The 13,290-nt window shown below is 33.4% G+C and overlaps 1 non-coding gene across 1 annotated transcript; it reads left to right on the top strand.

Moving 5' to 3' along the window:
- Positions 1-10,176: 10,176 nt before the first annotated feature.
- LOC105773436 (uncharacterized) lies at positions 10,177-10,805 on the top strand. Its single transcript, XR_008196599.1, has 3 exons — positions 10,177-10,227; positions 10,323-10,376; positions 10,630-10,805. It is a non-coding gene; the product is annotated as an uncharacterized LOC105773436 (transcript).
- The last annotated feature ends 2,485 nt before the right edge of the window (positions 10,806-13,290 follow it).

The following is a 13,290-nucleotide window of genomic DNA, read 5'->3' as shown; positions in this document are numbered from 1 at the left end:
TGGTTGATATCTTATTTTAATGTGTTTGAAAATATAAAATTTGGTACCAATGAGGGCATATTGGTTAGGCACTTAAGATGGATGTTTTGGCATGTTTTTAGCATATTTAACGGTGATTTGAATAGTTAAATGGTTGGTAAATGGGTTGCTTAGCCTTCAAGTAAACACGATTTGATAAACTTGCATTTGAAAGTACATTTAGGTATATATGGCCTGAGAAATGGTCTGTCACACGACCGTGTGTCTTGTTAATTTAGATACAAGTTTCACACGATTTGGCACATGGCCTACGACACGGCCGTGTGACCCAATCAGTGAGTTACACAGGTAGAGACAAGGGCTGAGACACAGCCGTATGTCCCAACTTTGAAAGCCACATAGCCTGGGGCATGTCACACGGCCATGTGACCCCTGTTTCTAAGTTTTTTTGAAAATTTTCCCTAAACTTTCTGAATTGTTTCAATTTAGCCGTTGTTTGTTTTCAGACTATTTTTAAGGTCCCGTAAATTCGTTTTAAGGACTGTAAAAGTATTTGTACTCTGATTTTAAATGAAATAGTGAACCTTAATTAGGTAAAGTAGGTCATTCTACTAATATCGTTGGTGATAGTAGGCAGAGTATAAGCGAATGCACTAATGCGAATAATTGGAATAGTATTGCTGCAAACCTAACTTTTAACTTTCAAGATGGGATAAATAGTGATAAGAGTGTAGTTTGTATAAAACCAAGTTTAGCATTGCATAACAGCTCACATTCTTACTTGTTCAAACTAATGAAATGGGAACACTAAATAAATGTGTCATGATTTCTATATAATAATGAATGATAATAGTTAGCTTGCATAATTGCTTATGTTGAAATTAAATGTTCTGATTGGTTAGTAATGCTCCATGACCCTAATTAGACGTCGAAGGTGGGTTAGGGGTGTTACAACAAGCCTAAGCCTAACTACACAAATCATGTCCTTCTGGATAATCCTTGGTAAGGTTCCTGGAGGGTGAACCAACTTAGTGACGTCAAAAGGCCCCAGCTTGCCAAAAAAATCCGCACACATTATCTTCACGATAAATATGAACAAGACTACAATTCCAATTGCAGCAAAACAACTCTTTACAATTTCAGATCACTAAGGAGAAAGGATCATGTTGTTACAAGGGGTTCAAAATCTTATTAACAGCCACAAGTGAGTCTGACCCGATAACAAGATTCCTTATGCCATGTTCCCAAGTCAGACGAAGGTCATTATATATAGCATAAAGCTCAGCTTTGGTGATATGCATGTCCTAATTTCCCAATAAAGCCAAATAGCCAAAAAACCATCAGTACCACCCATAGTGAGATCAACAAGATTCAAAGTAGCTGCAACATCCACGTTCATTTTGACAAAGCCAGGAGGTGGCCGAGACCAGGCAATAAGAGAATTAACTCGGTGATTAGGCAGTTACAGATTGACCTTATGACTATTAAAATTACCAATACTAGTAGCTAGTAAGTGGGAAACATTACATGGCCATTGATAATCTGCTATAAACACTACCTTTTTTCTCCACCTCCATATCAGCCAACAAGTAGATGCAAAGTATTGAGACTAAATAATCAAATTTTCCACTAGGAAAGAGTTGTTAGAACAATTCACACGCAGTCATTCACTCAAATTGCATGAGTTGAAACGCACTAACCTTCCACCACAAAGATGATGTGACCATAATGTTTGAGATGAAGGGCAATCTCGAAGCACATGCAACATAGTTTTCTCATGACACTCTCATCTAGGAAAAGTTGCATCATTAGTAATATGTCGACGAACACACGCTGCCTTAGTTAGTAAACGGTCATGGGTGACCAACCACAAAAAGAAATGAATACAATAAGAGACATCCAACTTCCAAATTTTCATCCAAACCCCATTGATAGAGGCATTAGATGTCAACAATTTATAGGTAAAGGAGATAGAAAAATTACCATCGAAAGAGGCAATCCAAAAATTGCGACCGCTCTCACCTTCCAAAATATACACCATTTATAATTGCTCCCAAACTTCAATTGGCAAGGCAGCTACCAGCTCCTTATAAGAACTAGGATCCACGACCATGCCCTTAATAGTTAAGTGATGGAATTCAGGTGAGATATCAACCTCAAAATTCTCTATAATAGAACCATTGTCCTACCATTCTTTTATCAAGCAATCAGAAATATTTAAAATTTACTTACATCTAGATAATCTATTCCTTACAACTTCTTTAATTTCTTTGGAAAGAACCTGAACCAATGTAAGCAAACTTTGGTGAAGCATTCTATTTCGTTCTCTCCATATCATATAAAGAAACGCACACCAAGCCAGCCTAAGAAGAGTTGAAGAAAGATTTTCCTCTTCCATTCCTAAGAACCCTGTCAAAGATATTTTGCCAAGAATCATGTTTCTCATGAAAAGGCCTACAAAATTTGCTTCGAGAGAATCTTGAAATAAAAACAATCAACCTACATGTAATCCCTAGTTTCATTAGACACATAAAAAAGAACACTAACAAAATTAAAATGACAACCCCAAGAAATTAACTTATCCTTAGTTGGTAGCCTATTTTGAATTGCTAACCAATAAATAAAAGAATGCCTAGAAATTGAAAGCCCTCCCCATATGACTTTATGCCGATGCACTTTGTCCTTATAGTCTCCCAAACTTTACTAGCTTTGTAAGAACCTTGTATCTTACCAACCTGTAGCATAAGCTCCCTTAATTCAATAGCCTTTTCCAAGCCCAACTATGCCCTGAAAGAGGTTGAGCATTCCAAACCATAATGATCCAACCCTCATCAAGATTAGCCATAAACATTTCATTATTTTTTGGATGAAAAATCTTCTCCCAACTCACCCTAGCTCCTTTAGCAAAAACTTCATTAACTCAAAGCAATGGATTACAAAACTCATCGTCTAGATTCTATCTTTCCTTTTACATCATTACTTACTCAAGCTCCTCGTCCAGATTCTACCACTGTTTCCACTTGGATTCCACCACTAATAAAGGTCAACATTCCACCATCATGCATATTACCATCCAAAGTCGGTACCCAACAGCCCCAATGTGAAGCTCCAGCATAATCTTTACCCATGACAAACCAAACAACCACTTTTCACCATTTCATATATGACTCTCAAATTCAATCCATCCCACTGACCTCCACTATAAACCCCTCACCACCCGTCCCTCAACGTACCCAAAACACACCACGACCAAACCATCCAATGCAAATTAGAGCAAAAGCCAACATTCATAAACCTATTAAAAAATTAAACCTTCATACCCAATTATCCAAATTGCTTGACATTGAACCCACTACAATAACTCAAGCTTTGAAAGAACCAAAATGGTGTGGTACGATGTTGGAAGAATATAATGCTATTGTTCGAAATGAAACTTGGGAGCTATTGCCACCTAATTATAGTCAAAATGTATTGGGTTGTAAGTAGATTTTTTGAATTAAACATAATTTCTATGGTTCCATTAACAGGTACAAGGCACGATTTGTAACAACCATTTTTAGTGGTGTCAAAAACAGTAGTTTCAATACCACAATTCTGACAAACGAGTTAGTGAATATTATTAATTTAATATTTATGAGTATTTATTAAAGTCATACTAATGGTTAAGAAATGTTAATGTTTATATAGTTAATTTAGGAAAAAAGACTAAATCGTAAAAGCTACGAAATATAGTGTCTATTAGTTAAATGTGTTAAATAGTTATAAAAGGTAAATTAATGGTTTTATATAGTAATTATACCAAATATATATGTAGTGGACGGTTTTGGCTTAAGGATTAAAGAAATTTCTATTAAATTATAAGGGTAAATGAGTAATATAGTGAATAAATGATAAATCAAATAGGAAAAGATGGCCAGCATCTTCTCCAAATGGTTTTTACTAACAGAAATACCCTAGGAAGAAAGCTTGAAGGTTTGGTTGATATTCTCCTATGCATGTAAGTGATTTTAGCTTCTGTTTTTAGTAACTTTATGTTTTTGGAATCGTTGTAGCTTAATCTAGCTAGCCCAAAGACTAATTTATAGAAATTTTAAAATTTTAGGGGCTTACCATGAATCAATTAAGTGTGTTTATGAATTTAATTGATAGATTCTTGAGTTTAATAGCTAAATATAAATATTTTGTTAAGTGATTTTTGGTAATTTTAATGTTTAAGGATTTAATTGTTAAAATAGTAAAATTTCATGGAATTATTTTGAAATGATGATAAATATGGGTTGATTTGGAACCTTAAGAAAATCGGCTAGCTTGGATTTTGCTTAATTGTAGTTAAATTGTAAGTTTCGGGTTTAGGGACTAAATTGTACAAAGGGTAAATGGTAGGGTAATTTTTAAATTGATAATAAAAGGGGTTTATAAGTATAAGTTAATTATTTAAGTATTGGAATTGGATTAATTGAACAAAAATATTTATCTAGATCAAGAAATAACTCAAACGGACACAAATCACGGAAAGACCAAAGTAGCAGAGTAGTCGTTGGTTCATGTTAAGAATCATTTTGGTATACGTAAGTTCGTATAATGATTAAGTTTATTAATTACTGTCTTGGTTAAATTTTTGACAAATGTTGTGTTTGATTATAGCTCTAATTGATTGTTAAATGATAATTAGTTGTTTGGATTAAGTTGTAAGGTTAGTTTAATTGAAGGTTATAATTGAAAATGTGAAAATTCATGATTTGTTTGATAGTGATAAATCAATGTGCAATAATTATAAGGTTTGAGAATGTAATATGTCTCATTTGAACATTGTGAATACTGAGGATACAAATGACATGTCATTAGGGGTTATACAGTTTCGGGTGTTGATCTTGGATGTCCTACCAATGGCTGAAATTCTGCATTTGTTGTGAATTCTCTACATGTCATGTGAGCAGCATCGTGTAGCTTTCATCCTGACCTACAAATTGCGTGAACAGGCCCATTTCACAGCTCGTGTGAGCATTACAGATATCATTACAATTACAGATATAGGCACACTTTGTGTGAGCATGGTTCTCGTGTACCCGACATTGTTTCATTTGGTTCAACGGGTAATAAAGGCTTAAATGAGTGAATTCAATTATATGGAATGTTATGTGAACATGATAAATGAAATGGGAAATGTTACCATATTTTCTTATTGGAATGAATAAATGATACATGTTGGAAATGTGATAATGTAATGTAAATTACTATGTTTCTAGTTTATGTGCATGTTGTGGATGAATCACATGTTTCATGCATGAATTCACTAACTTAAAATTTTGGTGATCTAAATAGGAATTGGATAAACTTATGAGCATGGTAATGGTGTTATACATGAATTATAAAAATTGAGCCTAATAGGTAAGTTTTCGTTTATGATTATACGAGCTTACTAGGCACTATTCACTTATGTTAGTTCTTTTCTTTTCTTGTAGAACATCGGAAAGCTCGATTGGTTGGAATCTAGTCGAAGCACATTGACACTATTCGTTCATCACTTTGGTAGATGTTTTGTTATTTTGTTGATGGTTATAAATGGCATGTAATAGGAGCTTTTATGCTATTTTACCAATGTAGTATGGTTTGAGCTTATTACTAGCTTACTTGTATATATGACCTTGCTTTTGGGCTTGTAAATGTCTAAGTATATATGTGTTTTGGTCACTTAATTATGCCATTAGAAAGTAGATAGTTAATGGTGGAAATGGATTGTGAATGAATTGTTTAATTGGTATGTTTGATACATGTTTATGACATGGACTTGTAGCCTTGCACTTGGATTGATTTGGTGTATAAATTGTGGTGCCAAGTGATGGCATATTGGTTAAGCACATAGGTTGAATGATTTTGGCATGATTTTGGTGTCTTTTAATGTGTTTTTAACATGTGAAAGTAATTAGAAATGGTTTAGCTTGGTGTTTAAGAAAGGGTTGTTGAATTGGCTTGCATTAGGGGTCAACTTGGAAGCACACAACTTGGGGCACATGCACTAACGGCTGTATGCCACACACGATCACATCATATGGTCGTATGTCATTTTAATTTTAAGTACAGGTTGGTCCACACTGTCACAAAGAGTTACACGGCCTGGCGGCACGACCATGTAACCTTACTTCAAATATACACACGGTCTATCACACGGCCTACGACACAGCCGTATGATGTTATTTTGAATACCCACACAGGCTGAGACACGGTCGTATGTCCCATATTTTGAATTGTACATGGTTGACCACACATCCATGTTTCTGAGCCACATGGCTTGGGCTTTTTCACACAGTCGTATGACCCTTGTTTCCAAAATTTTTAAATTTTTCTATAATTTTTTGTTTTGTTTCAAATTAGTCCTTGATTGTTCCCAAGCTATTTTTAAGGCCTCATAGACTCGGTTTAAGGCCCATAAATGTATTTATACTATGATTGAAACTTGAAATTGAATGTTAGTATTTAATTTTGAATAATTGTTTCTATATGATGTTGAATGTTTTGATTTGTATTATAATACTCTATAACCCTAATCCGACGACAGAAACGGGTTAGGGGTGTTACATGATTAGTTACAAAAGGGTTTCATCAACGACCAGGAGTTGATTATCATGACACCTTTAGTTCGGTAATCAAACTAACCATCATCCATCTTGTTCTTAGTCTTGCAATAAGTCGTGGTTGGTCCCTTCGTCAGCTTGATGACAACAACACCTTTTTACAAAGCCATCTCAGTGAGAATTTGTATATGAGTCAACCGCCTAGGTTCATTGATCTAGATTTTTCATCATATGTATGTAAGCTTCAGAAAGTTATCTATGGCCTAAAACAATCACCTTGAGCTTGGTATCAAGAACTCTGCAAATTCCTACTTCACTCAGGCTTCAAAAATTCACATGTTGATACATTTCTATTTGACTTCAAATCTAAAGGTCATTCATTGTATCTACTTGTTTATGTTGACGATTTAGTTGTCACTGGGATAATGATACATGGTAAATCGATTTGTTCATTTCTTAGCAAGCCGATTTTCACTTAAAGACCTAGACATGCTTTCTTACTTCCTTGGTGTTGAAGTTTTTCCCAACAAGCATGGTCTTTTGCTTTCTCAATGACGTTACTCGTTGAAAACTCTTGCCCGTGCACAGATGTTGGATGCTAAACCAGTTCAAACATACTACCAACAAGCTCCTCACTATCACTACACTTTGGGCCTGCCTTATCTGACCCTTCAGAATTTCGAGCAATAGTGGGTAGTATACAATAGTTATTACTCATGTGTATTGACATTGCGTTTGCAGTTAATAAGTTGTCTCAATTTATGCACGAGCCAACCACCAAACACTGGGCCCTTGTTAAACGGTTACTCATATATCTTTGTGGCACTCACTACACTAAAACAGGCTTTTAGCGGCATTTTTAGCGGCGTTTTGACAAAAAAACGCCACTAAAAATCGATCATTAGCGGCGCATTACGTAAAATGCCGCTAAAGATCGATCATTTGCGGCGCTTTCAGGAAAGCGCCGCTAAAAATGAGCATTAGCGGCGTTTTTTGGAAAAACGCCGCAAAAAAACCTAAGCCCAACGGCATCGTTTTCTACCTTTCGGGGCTTTAGCGGCGTTTTTAAAAAAAGCGCCGCTAATGCTCGAATCTTTAGCGGCGTTTTGAAAAGCGCGATGCTCGAGATCTTTAGCGGCGTTTTGAAAAGCGCCGCTATCTTCAGATCTTTAGCGGCGTTTTTGAAAAAGCGCCGCGAATGCTCAGATCTTTAGCGCCGTTTTTGGAAAAGCGCCGGTAATGCTCAGATCTTTAGCGGCATTTTTGGAAAAGCGCCGCTAATGCTCGGGGCTTTAGCGGCGTTTTTTAAAAAGCGCCGCAAAAACATTTTAGCTGTCAATTTACTATTTAATTTGTTTATTTATATTAATTAAAATTCAATTTATTTTAATTGAATATTTGTTAAAATGGATAAATTTGAAATAATGACACGTAGAAATAATTTGAAATAAAAAATATAGAAAAATATTTGTTAAAAATGGAGAAATTAAAATACTATTATTTAAAATAATTTTAAAATTTTTGGGTAATAATTTCAAATATAATTGTAAAAGATACGATAGTATTAATTTTAAAATATTTAATTTAATTATCATTATAGTTTAGGGTTTAATATATATGGTTTAGAGTATATATGGTTAATTTAGGATTTAGGGCCGGTTTAAGAGTTACAATTTTAATGTTTATAGATTATGGAATTAGGGATTATAGATTAGGGATTCTGATTTAAGGGTTGTGATTTAAGGTTTATGGGTTAGGGGTTAAAGGTTAAGAGTTAGGGATTTAAGGTTTATGGATTCGGTGTCAGGTTAAGGTTTAGGGTTTAGATTAATTAGTGTGTTTTAATTTATATATTAAATAATTTTTAGGGGTTAGGGGTTAGAGATTCGGGGTCGGGTTAGGGTTTAGGATTTAGATTAATTAGTGTTTTTTAATTTATATATTCAATAAGGTTTAGGGGTTAGTGTTTAGGGGTTTGGGGTTTGGGGTTAAGAGTTAGTTATTTAGGGTTTAGAGATTTGGGGTCGGGTTAGGGTTTAAGGTTTAGATTAATTAGTATTTTTTTAATTTATATATTAAATAAGTTATTATATAATTGTAAAAGAGATAATAATAAATTGTAAAGATTATTAATCTAAACCATTTGATATATTTAAATATTAGATTTTAAAAAATTAATAAAAAATGTAACAAATTGATACGGATAGGTAACTATCTATTTTGGATATATAGGACCAAATTTTAACAAATAAAAATAAAATACAAAAACTAAAATCATTCCACATCGAACATCTAGCAAAATAATTATCTTTTAGTTAAAGAAATATCTCTAATAAAATGGAGATTAGATCGGAAGCAATCAAGGAGTCCATGCATTTATAGCCCAAATCAGGGATGCTGATGGTTATCTATGTCAAAATGTTCGGATTGCTGACTGTGGTCGTAAAATTGGTCTATACGGTGTTGATAATGGTCGAATCTGGTAATTCTAAACCTACACTTCTTTTTCTATGGTATGAACTCTAATATTTTTGTTTCCTTGGAAAATTCTAATTTAAAGGTTTACATTTGCAATTTCAGGTTTGGAAATGTGTATTCTAGGGGCTTTGGGATGTAGAAAGCAACAATGATGGCCAACAAGAAGGGTGCGTTTTGCGGGTTATATTATAGTTTTAGTCATTCTATCTAAAATGTTCTTTGCAGGTAAGTCTTTTTGGTGTTCTTAATAGATTTTTAGTAGTTAACTGTTGAGTAACTTTGGTGCTCTGTTGATGTACCATGATTCAGGATAATCACTTAGTTTAGATGCTTTATAAATTTTAATCCTGTTGTAATTTGTTTCAATAATAATGGATATTTTATCCTCATTTGTATATGTGTAGTCGTGTCACTTTATTTATGCACTTGGCTTTTTCTTGTATGGTGGAAGGTAATTGCATTGACATTTATTGTATTGTTTCTAATTGTTTTAATGGCATTGGAGCTAGCTTAGTGTGATAATTTGTTTTATGTTTAGGAGCACACATTTTAAAACACATATATTATTTTTCTTTTTATATGTTGACATAAGCTTTGATATCCGGTTTGTGAATTAAAGGAGTTGATTTTTCCTGTTATAACAAAACCGGGAAGGATAACGATGCGTTAAGCATTTAAATATAATAAACAATATATCATGTTGATATAAAAAAGCAATATATCACTATATTGTACTACAAAACACTCACATATGCATACAATGAATGTAAAATATACTAATGATGCAGCTGAATTAAAACTTTTTAATATGGATATACTTTGATCACATGCGTGCTCCTAGTTACTGACACTTAGGCTTTGCTAAACATTTGTACTCATTGTTGATAATTCTATATGTATCAACATTAGAACAAATATTATTAGTTTATTTAGAAATGAATACTTGGTTATGTGGCTTTTGTCAGAGAAAATTATTGACGACGACTCTTGTATTTCAATGTTGCTTGTATCATCTCCTAATTGCATTTGCCCTTGTTCATTTTCTAAGATACCAGTTAGATCTTATTGTAAAAATACCTACCTTGTCTATTGTGTGAGCATGGGAAAGCTATATAATAACATATCCAATCATTGCAGGCTTTTAATGTTGCAGCGTTTCCCTGTAGAGTCCAAAGGACGGCGTAAGAAGTTGCAAGAAGTATATATTTACATTAATGCAGTTGTGGTTTTGAGTCCAACAATTTTGCCATCCATTTGCATTTTTTGATTGTTGTTTCTTTTTGGATTGGGCAGGTTGGTTATGTGACAACCATATGCTTCACATGTTTCCTACTCAGATGCATCATGGTAGACCCCTCATTTCTTTTCTGGCTTTACTAACCCTTTGTATTTCTCTTGAGAAAGCTATAAGCTTGTTTTATTTGATCTTTGTGAAACTTTAGATGCATATAATGTTTATAGCCTTTTTGTTAAAAAATGGAAGTACTCAATTTGAACCCTTTAGCTGCTAGTTGGTTTAGATCATTTATCTAGTTGATCAATCATTGATCATTTGTCCAAACTTATCTAATTTGAGCTCTATTGTTATTTTTTTGTGTAGATGTGCTTTAATGCATTTGACAAAGGTGCTGACCTTGATGTTTTAAACCATCCAATTCTAAACTTAATATATTACCTGGTAAGTTTGATGAATGGTTGTTTTTGATGAATGATTGTGTTATGTTGCTTGTTGCTATTAAGTTAGATACTCATGTTCAAATACAGTGTGGAAGTTTCTTAACTGATCTTATTGCCATATAAAAATTAAATGATTGTTGCATGCTTCTTTTACTTAACTAGAAACTCATATTTCAAGAAACTGCAAGTTTGACAAGCAATTTATAAGTCTTTGGCATCAAATTTTTACATCAAAGAAGCTTTCAAGTGCAGTGATGACTATTTTTGCTGTCAAGTATAAAACGGGGTTGTTTTAACATCATATATTGTTATGACCATATGTTGTATACTGGGTCAAATAGACCACCATCACCCAACTTTTATCCTCATTGCAACCTAGTCCTTGAACTTAAGGTTTAAATAATAGTTTCACTGATAATTATTAGTTACATCTGCAGCCATGTGTTAAGTTTTTTAATTTTTACTAATTAAATTAAAGAACATATACTTCTTTGCCTATTATCATAGAAAATAGATTTATCATAGTGGATTCTAAATATGATTCTTGTTTTATTTTTGAATTGTATGCTTTTTTTTCCGAATATAATCTTTAGTTTAATACATATGGCTTTTATCAGCATGTTTCTGTTCTGCTTTTTGCAAATTAATACTATTGTTCTTTGTTAAAAAATTGAATAGTTTAGACAATCATTAGTAAGAATGCCTATTTGGGACAAATGGAAGAGCTATGATTGAGATTGTTTGTTAGTATGGTTCAACCTGCTACTAAAGCTACACATAATTGTTTGTTATATTTATTTTTTGAGCCTTAATGGCTATATATATTTTTTATTTTTAACATCTCTGTTGTTTACCAAGTTTGTTGGTTTATGTGATCATTTGGTTTTGCCTCCTTTAGATATTGAAGGTGTAGTGGAGGATTCAATCTTTTCAAGCTGGAAAAGCCAAGGCTAAGCACTTCTTCAAGTGGAGTGTTATTTAATGTTGCATTCCATGGTCGTTTATCTTAGTCGGAATTTCAATTAGGTGTCATAGAAACAGGGTTTTGTAGCTACCTTGTGTACTAGCTTCTTTAATCATGACTGTTAATTATTACGTGTTTTGTAGCTTTTTTTATATTTGGCCGAGTTAATATAGATTAGATGAGTTGTGAGGTAGATTGTTCATTTATTTAAACATAATACTTTAATTCTAAATTTAAATTCATTAATTTTATATTTACCTTTAAAGTTAAAATTTTAATGGAAAATTTAATTTAATTAATTTTTATCCTTAAAATTATATAGTTTAAAGTTTAAATTTCAAAATAAAACATAATATAATATTTATTATAGAAATAAATATTATTTAATTAATTTTTTTTAAAGTTATGTTTTTAGCGGCGTTTGTGAAAAAGCATCGCTAAAAGTCAATCTTATAACGGCATTTGTAATAGACGCGTCGCTAAAGGTCTTGATCTTTAGCAGCGTTTGTGGTAAAAGCGCCGCTAAAGGTCATGGTCTTTAGTGGCAATTGTGTAAAATGCGCCGCTAAAGGTCTTGGTCTTTAGCGGCGTTTGTGGGAAAAGCGCCGCTTGGTCTTTAGCGGCGTTTTTTTCTATAAACGCCGCTAAAGTTAGCGACGCCATCTTTAGCGACATTTTTTCCAAATACTTTTAGCGGCGCTTTTTAGCGCCGCTAAAAGCCTGTTTTGGTGTAGTGACTCCTTATCATGGTCTCCAGCTCTATCGTGACTCTCCTACTTCTTTGCATACATTCTCTGATGTTGATTGGGCTAGAAACGTCGATGACTTCTTTTCCACCAATGTTTACATTGCCTATTTAGGTCGAACCCCATCTCTTAGAGCTCCAAAAAGTAACAAACCATTGCTTGTTCCTCCATCGAGGCCGAATATCTGTGTTGCTATTACTACTGTTGAAATGAATTGGGTTTGCTCTCTGTTAAATGATCTTGGTCTTCAACCTTCTACATGCCCGGTGATATACTGAGACAATATTGGGGCAAACCAATTATGCTTTAACCCAGTTTTTCATTCATGAATGAAACATGTGTCTATCGACTTTCATTTCATTTGTGATCAACTGCAAAATGGTACTCTGAAGGTTGCATATGTATCCTTTGTTTATCAACTCACTGATATTTTAACAAAACCACAGTCTATCCGCGGAATGTGCCTACATTTGTATCCGCAGATTGAATGAAAATGTTTTGGTGCACACCACCACTAACAAGTGCATGTTTGTTCTTGGTATGTTTTAGGTAAAACCAATCTTAGTTGGTAGATTGTTTTATATGTTTAGATGATGAATGACATGTTTAGTTTGTGTACAAGAAATGTTTTTTCAAGTTTCACGATTGTATTAGTGGGGTTTGTTGAGTTCTCTTGTAAAGAAACTCATATATATTGTAAAGTTTGAAGATAATGAAACATAGAGCAGACCTGATATACTATTAATTCTCTTTTTTTTACTTTCTTTCTTAGTTCAAAACACCAACAGTATTGAGAGAACTTATTGATAGAATTTGAAAATATCTAGCCTGGTGAAAGAGAGATACTTTAGTTTTGCCAAGAATATGCCTATAT

The sequence above is a fragment of the Gossypium raimondii genome, chromosome 6 (genome assembly GCF_025698545.1).
Source record: "Gossypium raimondii isolate GPD5lz chromosome 6, ASM2569854v1, whole genome shotgun sequence".
NCBI lineage: Eukaryota > Viridiplantae > Streptophyta > Magnoliopsida > Malvales > Malvaceae > Gossypium > Gossypium raimondii.
This window is presented reverse-complemented; position numbering and strand designations above follow the sequence as displayed.